This window comes from Dendroctonus ponderosae, unplaced genomic scaffold (assembly GCF_020466585.1).
Source record: "Dendroctonus ponderosae isolate FM_Combo_2020 unplaced genomic scaffold, Dpon_F_20191213v2 Dpon_F_20191213_1, whole genome shotgun sequence".
In the NCBI taxonomy this organism is placed as follows: Eukaryota; Metazoa; Arthropoda; class Insecta; order Coleoptera; family Curculionidae; genus Dendroctonus; species Dendroctonus ponderosae.
Window position 1 is genome coordinate 37,415,027 of NW_026017110.1, and position 10,138 is coordinate 37,425,164.

Below are 10,138 nucleotides of genomic sequence, written 5' to 3' on the forward strand. Positions count from 1 at the left end.
TTGATAATTTTGTCTAATTCAGTATTAAAAGTAAGGGCAAGCTTATGTAATGTTGTCTATTGCAAAACAGTTTAGTTTTCAAAATATTGTCAATTTAACGTTTTCAGAATACTATTTTGCCGCGTCTTATTTTAAATACTGTCACTCCTAGTTGCTATGACAAAAGTGGTCATTTTTAATACAATCAAATGTCAAAGAAATGCCAGCAGCTGTCAGTTACCTATTGAAAATAATTAATCTAATCATGCCATAATTAATCTAATCATGAAAACTTTATCACATTTTCCATAACTAATAAATAAGTTTCAATGATTTTCGTTTGTACAATTTAAACGTCCGGGCATGATTATTAATTATTTTCGAAAAGTAGCTGACAGCTGCCAGCATTCCTTTGGCATTTGATTGTATTAAAAATGGCCATTTTCGCCATGGCCACTAAGAGTGACAGGATCTAAAATAAAATGGGGCAAAATAGCCATATGAAAACATTAAATTTACAAAACTTCGAAAATTAAACACTTTTGTAATAGACCACCTTACACAAACTTGCAGTTATTTTTAATAGATACTGAATTAGACAAAATTATCAAAAATGGAGTTTCCATTTGAAAAAATTAATGATTAGTTTTCAAAATGTTGTCGAAATTCCATTAAAGTAAGTCCTTTTCAACAATAAATGCTACTCAAATTAAGTATCAGATATTCCCTTATAGGAAAAAGTAATAATTATTCGATTGGCCGCAACTGTCATTTTTTGCATAAGTTAGATTTAGGTATAGGATATTATACATGAAATATATTTATAAGTTAGAGTAGAATTCAAAAATGTAATAATATATAGGGTGTTCCATTTAAAATAAGGAAGTTGATACTTACTTCCGGTATAATCGAAAGTGTCTCCATCCGCACACTGTCCAATTTTCAAATTTCTCCTAATTACAGTTTGACAAATATCGATCGCGGCCTGTATAAAATCGTTATATACGTATTTGCAACACACACAATCCTTCACATGATATTCGCTCGTAATAACAGAGCCCAACAGCTTTATTTCGCTATTGGCTTTTACCGCAAAAAAGAGAACATAACTACAAATAACTAAAAAACTATAAATAATCCTTTTGTAATGGTGTTGACGCGAAACTAATATTTGCATGAAAAAAATGAAATTATCTGAACCATCACTTTAGTGAAAAAGAAACGAACGGATATGAAATTGAATTGAATACAGTATACTGTCTTTCTCAATTTCTCAGTATGTCAAGTGCATTTTCTCAGAAAAAGATGTAATAACCGTATGATTAGAATTACTAGTACATCTCCAATAATTATAAGTTTGACAAGTTTGCATTGCCTTTCTCCGAAAATATCTACCTGCGATTCTTGGTTCAAAAAAGGTTCAACTGTACCCAAATACCCAAATATTCGATCATATTAAAGCATTGATCAATAACAAAGCTGGCAACTGAAACTAAAAAACAAATAGAAAAAAAAACCTTTTACTAATCAAACTATTAATTAGTCACTCTAATCAGTTAAACAGTTTTCAATGTTTTAAATTGTAGTTTTCAATTGAGTTCGTATAGTAATTTTATAAATATTTATACGCCGCACCAATGAGTTTTATTACCACAAATTTGCATAACTGATTATAGCATTGCTATAAAAAGATATAATTTTTTGTCATTAAGGAAATATTTTAATCTTCAGTTTACGCATATACAGGTTGAATCAAAATGGGCGTCACTCCTTTTAAGGGGTAATAGGGGCTCAGACGGAGAGTACAAGAATTTTTTTTTTTTTTTTCAAAAAAAAATAAAATAAATAAAGATATTAATAGTTGAAAATCGAATTTCAATTTGGTTATTAAGCATTATTTTGAAATTGTTCCTTGTTTAATTGATAGCATATTGGAATACAAAAGCATTCAAAAAGAAAAATTACGATCTTTGCTTCAAATTACGAAAATTTTTGATATTAACAAAGTTCTCTTCTACAATTTTTTGATGAAAAGGCAAAGCAGCACTAATGTTTTTTGTCATGAACAGATAGTAACAGGTAGATAGACTTTGTCAATAATAATAATAATTTGTCAAACTGTGATTTAGTTTGAAGCTCTTTTTACGAATTTACGGATACGCAATTAGTTCTGGCGAAATGCCACAGTAATATAGCAGAAGCTGTAAGAACTCGAGCCAACAAAGACCTAGAGACACTGGAGATTGGTTCCAGGAAAATAGTGGACGATAATATTTGTTCGGGTTCCAGACACAGACAAACAAGTATTGCACATAATTGCAGCAGAGCCTTCCAGGGGCACTCCGAGCATTGCACAACAACTGACTACACTCTAAGCTAAGCAACATACACACAGCCCAAGGACAGATTTAACCACTGGCTTAGTGAACTGATGAACCACTGGCTTAGGATAATACACAGGATATTACACAGGCACTAACTTGTTTGGAGTTAATGACTCAAATGTATGTTTATTTGTAAACAGCAATTCGAGGCTTCATAGCCTCGTGGACAATAATTGACATTTCAAAAACGGACGTTCCACATTCAACTAATCCTGTTGAATTTACCATTTATCCTTGTATATTTTATTGTCATTTTCTGTATAATTCTATGGTTAAAGGAGTTTAACATTTATGTAATGTTAGTTAGGCAGATTACAAACCTTTAAACATTACCTTTAAAAACATTGTTGCCGACTTTCTGATATAGTTTTTTAAAAAATTTCTTAGTTTTTAATAACAATTGATTTTTTTATTATTTTTTCAGTACTCCTTAAACATCGCCAGACAACACAAGAGAGCAGGCTGCTAGTAATTTCGAAGTACAGAAATGATTGACTGGACACCTATGAGCGGCCTTATTTGGATTTGTCGATTAGTGAAAATATTCATGTGAAAAAGTCGACAGCACGATTAACAGGAAAGTCGAATTACTTTGAAGCTATAAATTTTATTATAATATAAAATTTATCACAGAAGTGCTGTACTTTATAACAATTGACAAACAGCTTTATTTGTTACAAACAGTTTAGGCTTCATATCAAACCTAAAGAAACGCTTCATAGAGAACAAGAGAAAACACGTTAGAGACGTAGTCTTGCGAACTCTTACTTGATACGAAGTTTTTTCCGAAGGTCATCAGATGTTTAGGTCAACAAATATCGCCTTGGAACATTTAACTGGATTTCCATAAAATGTGTTAGTGCTTGTTTCAACAAAACTCAGAAATCGAAGTGCTCCAAATGAAGCCGTTCTGAGTAGACTAGTAAAAAAAATTGAACAAACTGGGTTTGCGGCTGTTTCTGTGGTGTAGATCACAATAAGTCTTTCTCCAAATAATGTCCCGGATTTATTCTGATACCCTAGCTGCTGCTATTGCTTGTGTCCGGACTTCTTAAGGCCATTTCCAGGTGTTTCAATTCTCTTTCTGACTCAGATGGTTCGCAAATTATTTTGGCTCTTTCAGAGAGAGTTTTAATGACTCCTCTTTTTTGAGTGGGATGATGGTTTGAACCACTGTGCAGGTACCGGTCGGTATGTGTCGGTTTCCTGTACGACCCAGCAAAACAGAACCATCACCCGAGGAGAACCACCGGAAGATTGTAGTCAACTTGTCCAAGCTACCTGTGGAAAACATCATAGCAAATGTCGAGAGTGGAATACGTTCGCTACCAATTCAAACCGCGGAGCAGATACGGGCTGAGACATCACGAATTTTGCAATGTTCAAAGTCTCCGAAGAGCAACTTCACCCGCACCTATGCCTGATTCCTGTTGATCCTGAATCAGGCAGGTTAGCCTTACCTGTGAACCCTCCCCATTTTTTCCGGGCCCGGCACTGTGCTACTCAATCGACTCAGTTTCCTCAAAGGCAGAGTTGAATTCATATTTCATATGAATACAGCCCTGGTGCTTTCCGATTTTTCAGCTTAGACACTACTTGTTCATTTCAAACTTTTTCAGAATACAAGTAGGTAATAATAGATCGTAAGCACATGCATAGTGCAACGCATCTTATTAAAATACTTTTTGCAAAATATATCCCAACTAACTCCAATTACTTAATGAAACCAAATTAAGTATTGAACTATGAATATTTCACATGACAACAGTATAAGGGATTTAAAAAATGACTGTCTCAACAAATCTTAACAAAAGTCCTTCAAAATCAATTAGCAAAATTCCCAATGTCATTGACAATTCGTCGACATCGTTTTATTCAGCCAAATGAAGATTATTGATGGCCTTTGTCGTGGATTATTGACGCTGCTTCCCATTGAGAAGTTTTTTCCTTCGTCATGCTTCTATCTGGGCCTTAATCAATAAACGACCTACCTTTCTCCGATTTCTTGTCGCCAGTGGTTTCAATAGAAGACCAAATAGCTGTTTAATGATATGTTAATTAATATCGGCGAAGTTCATTAATAAGTGACACGTCTCTACTCAGATAAGAAGCCTTAGTCAACACATCATCGATGGGTTATTAATCTAGTCGTTAATGAAAGTCATTGGCGTTACAAGGGTGTATTTTAATTGAAGGTCTAAATCAATAGGTATTATCGTTTAGAAAAAAATTGGTTAGTCGTCCAATGTCCAAAACAGAAGATAATGAAGATGTTTATTGTGCTATGATCCGAAAATTGCTATTAAAAGGAAACGAATTAGTTTATCAAGCAAACGAAGCAGACGTAATAAACGCTAAAGTAAAATAGTAGTATCATAAGTAAGATAGCAGTAGTTACAATATGCTAATATGTCGCATTGAAATTTGTAAAGCAATGAAAAACAAAGTCGGAATAATATCTAATTATAAATAGAATAGACAAAAAGTGAGCGACCGCTCCGAATCAACTAGAATACCTAATACCTAAGAGAAAGGAATTTCTATTAGCCGCCAATGTTGTAGACCAGAACTTTAAAAAAATCATATTCTGGGTAGCAAACTATAACGCAAACATGCAAAATCTACTAGTCTAGAGCTATTTAATTTAAAAGCAGACATGAATCATTTGATCACTAACTGTATATATAACTGTAATATTGGCAGGGTTCTTTATGTATACCAAAAGAAGGCTTTTGGTCTACTCGCATTGTAGAATAGTGATATCATTGGTCTTTGTTTCAAATTTTTTGACTCACGAAAATAAAAATAATCTTTAAAATTGCTAGCTAAGAACAGGAAAAGATTACTCTTGTGTTGTACACTTGCTTGTACAGTTTACTTGAAGCGTGCCGTTCCATAACGCCCTCAGCTTTATGGTTTTATGACGGTCTTAGCTAGTGCTGGAAAGAGTCACAGAAAAAATGTATATATTTGCTTATAGAAGAAGCCTCATTTTATTTGCCATAACAAACTGAAATAATTTTGCACTGAGATAATGGTTTTCATATTATCCGACCATGATGATTAAGAAAGAAAGGAGCAGTAAATCTGATCTAGTTGGAGAAAATAATATGAGATCAGTTTTGACCACAAAATAGAATTCAAAGAAGACAGGGATCGAAGAATACAAACAATATTTACAAATAATATTTATTGAGATTCGATTCTTATGGTTTACCAGAGACGGACGAGCCAACATCAAGAGAAGGAAACATTCGCCAAATAGACATTTTCCGATAAATGGTGTGAATCGGGCAGAAAGACCGATTGGGTCGATAGCCCCTTTCTGTAGGAATAAAAGATTATTTATATATATATGGTGTGAATCAAAATAATCGTCACTGCTTTGATTATATCACCTGGAGGAACTTTTGGGTGTACAGCAAAATTAGTTAAAACATTGATTTTCATTAAAAACTAAGAAATTCGCAACAGACTCAATTTTAATTATTTTGATTTATTTTTCTGACTGCGTGCAATTGTTATTATATACATGCCTTCCATTCTCGGCTAAAAGAACATAATGTGTACCAATTCTAAGGTAAGTTTTTCAAATGTTTTGCTCTCCCAAAAGGAAGGATTTTTTCCTTCAAGAAATAATGAATGTTTTAACCTTTTATAAATTATAGTTTTTATACAACCTGTTTTAATTGTGCATTGGTGTTTGTAGTTTGTGTAAATTTTAAATCTGATGATGGCGCTGTTGTCTCGCCGAAACGGAATGAAATAAACGATATTGAAAATTTTTACTTCACACTTTGACTGAGACCCAGGAAGGATAAGAATATAATAACTCAATTTTAAGTTCGGCAAATAAAATTGTTGGCTTGGAACTGCAAACTGTGTTTTTGTAATTGGCATTATGTATATGTGTTACGCGCAATGTAAGTAATTGGGCATTGTTTATAATAACTAAAAGTCAAGTGGGCAATTTAAAAATTTGTTTTATTCATATTTCTTATAAAAAATAACAAATTTTTACATTCCTAACTGCCAAAGTAACAAACCAAATATAACAAATAAAATTTCACATGCTGACAAACAAACCGGTGGCGATGAAATAAGTACAAACAAAACTTATGTCCAAATAAAAATAATCTATTAGATATGTACGTACTTACAAATTTATATTTACACAAAATGTCAATATGTAGCAATACATAGAGGGTCTTTTTATTAGAGCAGCTTCCGCTTTGGCGACATTTCGAGATACATAGTTTTTTTCTTTACGACATTTGCACTTGTCGCATTTACAGCCACCGTTACAGCCGAATCGACTATAGCCTTGGCCCCCTGTCTTGGATGACAATCTTGCACATTCTCTTAGTGAAATCTCTGTCTGTGGAATATCTTCGCCATATACAAACTTCTGGTTACATATTGTAAATTCGTTCCTGGCATAAACTTGATTTAGAATTCCGTGTTTCGGGCCTAATTTAAGCAGATTAGCATCTGTTACTTCAAGAACAAATGCCAAAATATTTCTTCTATCGGTGCGACCTCTGTGGACATGTGAAACTCGAACTCTAACTGTGTCACCTTTTATTGCATCAAGGAGAGTTGAGTTAGAAGTTTGAACCATTTTTTCAGCTTGATTTTTTAGATTGCTTGCTGAAATCTGCCTAATTTTTAATATGTCCGCTTTTCTTTTTTTCACATAGGGTTCTTCCGAGGAATCTTCATGCCCGAAAAATTCTTGAAATTCTTTATTATATAAATCAAGGCTTGGTTTAGCTAGCAAAGTTGAAGTTTGAACATAACTATCAGGCGAAAGTAGTTCATCCTCATCATGTTGACTTGGACCTGGTAGCTCCGCTAACACATGTGACTCAGGTTTATTTTGCAGTGGACCTTCTTCTACAGCCTGTAAATTGTTCTGATCTTTTACTAGAACTTCTAAGTCCTCTTCACAATTTATATTATGCAGAACGTCTGTGGGTAAAAAACTTTTTAGACCAACTTTTAACTTTCGCACGTCCTACGGAACCCTGACTTTGTGAGTGCATGGGGAGCACCATCTTCAACTCGGTTCACATGCTACGCAGTTCGCTAATAGTACTCTACATTTCATTTTTTTTAAATTAATTTCATCAATTAATCAAAGTGCCCAAAGAAATAATAGCGGTATTTATAATGACCGGGAAATGTAAGAAATTCTCGTAAAGTAATTCAAATTTATCAAATTTTCCAATTTTAAAGGTCATTATTCATAATGACCAAGCATTATGAATACTGACCTAAATAATTACATTGCCCGTAACATATACATTCATTGCATTTCCTGTGTCAAATCTTAGAAAAAAAAACGAGAAAAATTATAATATTGACACTTACTAAGTGCAGAAGAATTCCGTTGCTAAATTTTCTGAATCGAGTTTTCAAAGCAATAATAAAAATAAGTTAACTTCAATGCTGGCCAAAATTAAGGGATTTGTAGTACATCAATATTTGATCATATAATCACATATAAAATATTATTTCCTATTCACTACATAACATTCTTTTTTTCATAACTCAGTTTCTTCATAACTCATATTCTTTCATAACTCAGTTTCTTAACATCATTTTCAGTATTATGATTTGATTTTGATTAAAGAGCCGCACAATATGTGCGGAACCGCTCAAATTCACTTCAAAAGAGCTTTTCACAGTATTAGCTTTTATCCTTTTCCGCGTCTTTCGGTTTTTTAAACGAATCAATTTCCGTCTTTTACACAATGGATGTGTTTGCACATCTATCAATACTCAATTAGATATATTTAGATATATTTAAAGCCCCCTCAAAAAATCTGAATGTGATACATCTTGAAATTTTTATGCATTGTAAGGTTTGAAGAGCAGCTAACAACAAATAGTTTTTAGCGCTGGCATACAGCTTTATAATATGGCTTAATAGAACAGTTCGGTTTTACGAAACTAAATGTATCTCAACGCTAACTGTAGTTTTAGCCTTTTTTTAGTGTTTGGGTTAAACGAAATTCGTTTAATGATAAAGTATTTGGTTTGTACAGCGGAATATCCTCCAACTGACAAGTTTTGTCCGAGTTCAGGTTTAGGTGGATTTTGGCAATGATATGTACGCAAATACATAATGAAAATGTGTCAAACAATAACTGTGTTTTATGTAAGTTACAAATTTCATTAAAATGTAGGTGTATTTAGGCTTTTGAAGTTACGTTTGGAAAGCCTAACGAGACCGATATATTTTCAAAAATTCAGAGTTGTTGCATAACAAGATGTACCGAACACCGTTAAAAATTCGGCAGGAGTTAATTAACCGAATACGAGAAACTGTTAAAAATGTAATCCCAGGCTGTTGCCAAGAATGCATAGGAAAGTGCCATGCATTACATGGGCCCAAACTTATTTGGAGTTAAACAGATAGAATTTCGAACACCCCTTGTAAGTTGTCCACATTTGACGAATTTGAAGAATTTCGTTTCACCACAAAGCACCACAATGTTTTTCGTCGCTTTTTATAGGAGGTAATTTTTGGTGACACTATTTGAATCCACGGGTGACTTTAACCTATTCCATTATATGTATGTCAACCTCACTTTCTGTGTTTATTTATGGTTACTTCAGCTTTTGATTTTTAACAAGCAACAGATATTTTCATAATGTTAGGCAGATTACCTGTATCACCCTGCATTACACGTGAAACTAAACCCAAACTAACATTTGTGTGGTGGCGTTGTCACGTATAGTAACAATAATTCTACTAGCGGGCGACACACAGTGGAAAGCTAATATGTATTGTGGACACGAAAATGATGCTACACTAGCATTATTCTGATCTAAAACTGTTTTCAAAAGTTTCCAAAATAAAGGTACTTTTTTGTTTACTGCAGTAAAGCACCAATCCTGGAAATTTCGACAACATGGGAGTCAATAATAGTATTTAAAAAAATAAGATGGAAAAAAATTAAAATAACTTACCTACCACTGTACTTAATCTCTGCTGAGCTGAGGTCATAAAAAAGTAACAGAGTTTCAACGAAGTACAGTGGGGTATTTGATATTAATTTCTTAACGAATTTTTTTAAATCATATATTATTATAATGCAATAAGTAAACATTTAATATTTTGAAGGATGAACAGTTATCTGCATTCTACAGAGTTAGTCAAAAATACCGCAACAGCCAAATATTTCAGAGAGGATTGCGTGCATTTTTGCAATTTTGTACACCGGAATTTTTAAGTATACTTGATCCAATAGTTATGTGCACAAATGTCACGTTTATAGTCTTCCTGACAATTGCCCAAACTCTCACATTTGCAAGAATATGTTTTTATTTAATGTTTAAATTGCCTGCATTTTAAAAACTAAATAGAAACATATTATTTTCATTCAAAATGCAGGGTAATTCAAAATTGGCGTCATTCCTTTTAAGGGCATTATTTTTAAAAAATCCCACGTTGGATTGGCAGCCTATTGGAATACTTAAGCATTCAAAAGGAAAAATTACGATCTTTGCTTCAAATTACGAAAATTTTTGATATCAAAAAAGTTCTCTTCTACAATTTTTTGATGAAAAGGCAGAGCGGCAATGATGTTTTATGTCATTAACAGATAGTTACAGGTGGATAGCCCTTATCAATAATAACAATAATTTGTCAAACTGTGAGTGCCAATTAGTTCAGGGGAAATGTTACAGTAACATAGCAGAAGCTGAAAGAACTCACGCCAACAAAGGGCGAGGAGAGTGGTTCCAGGAAGATAGTGGACGACAAT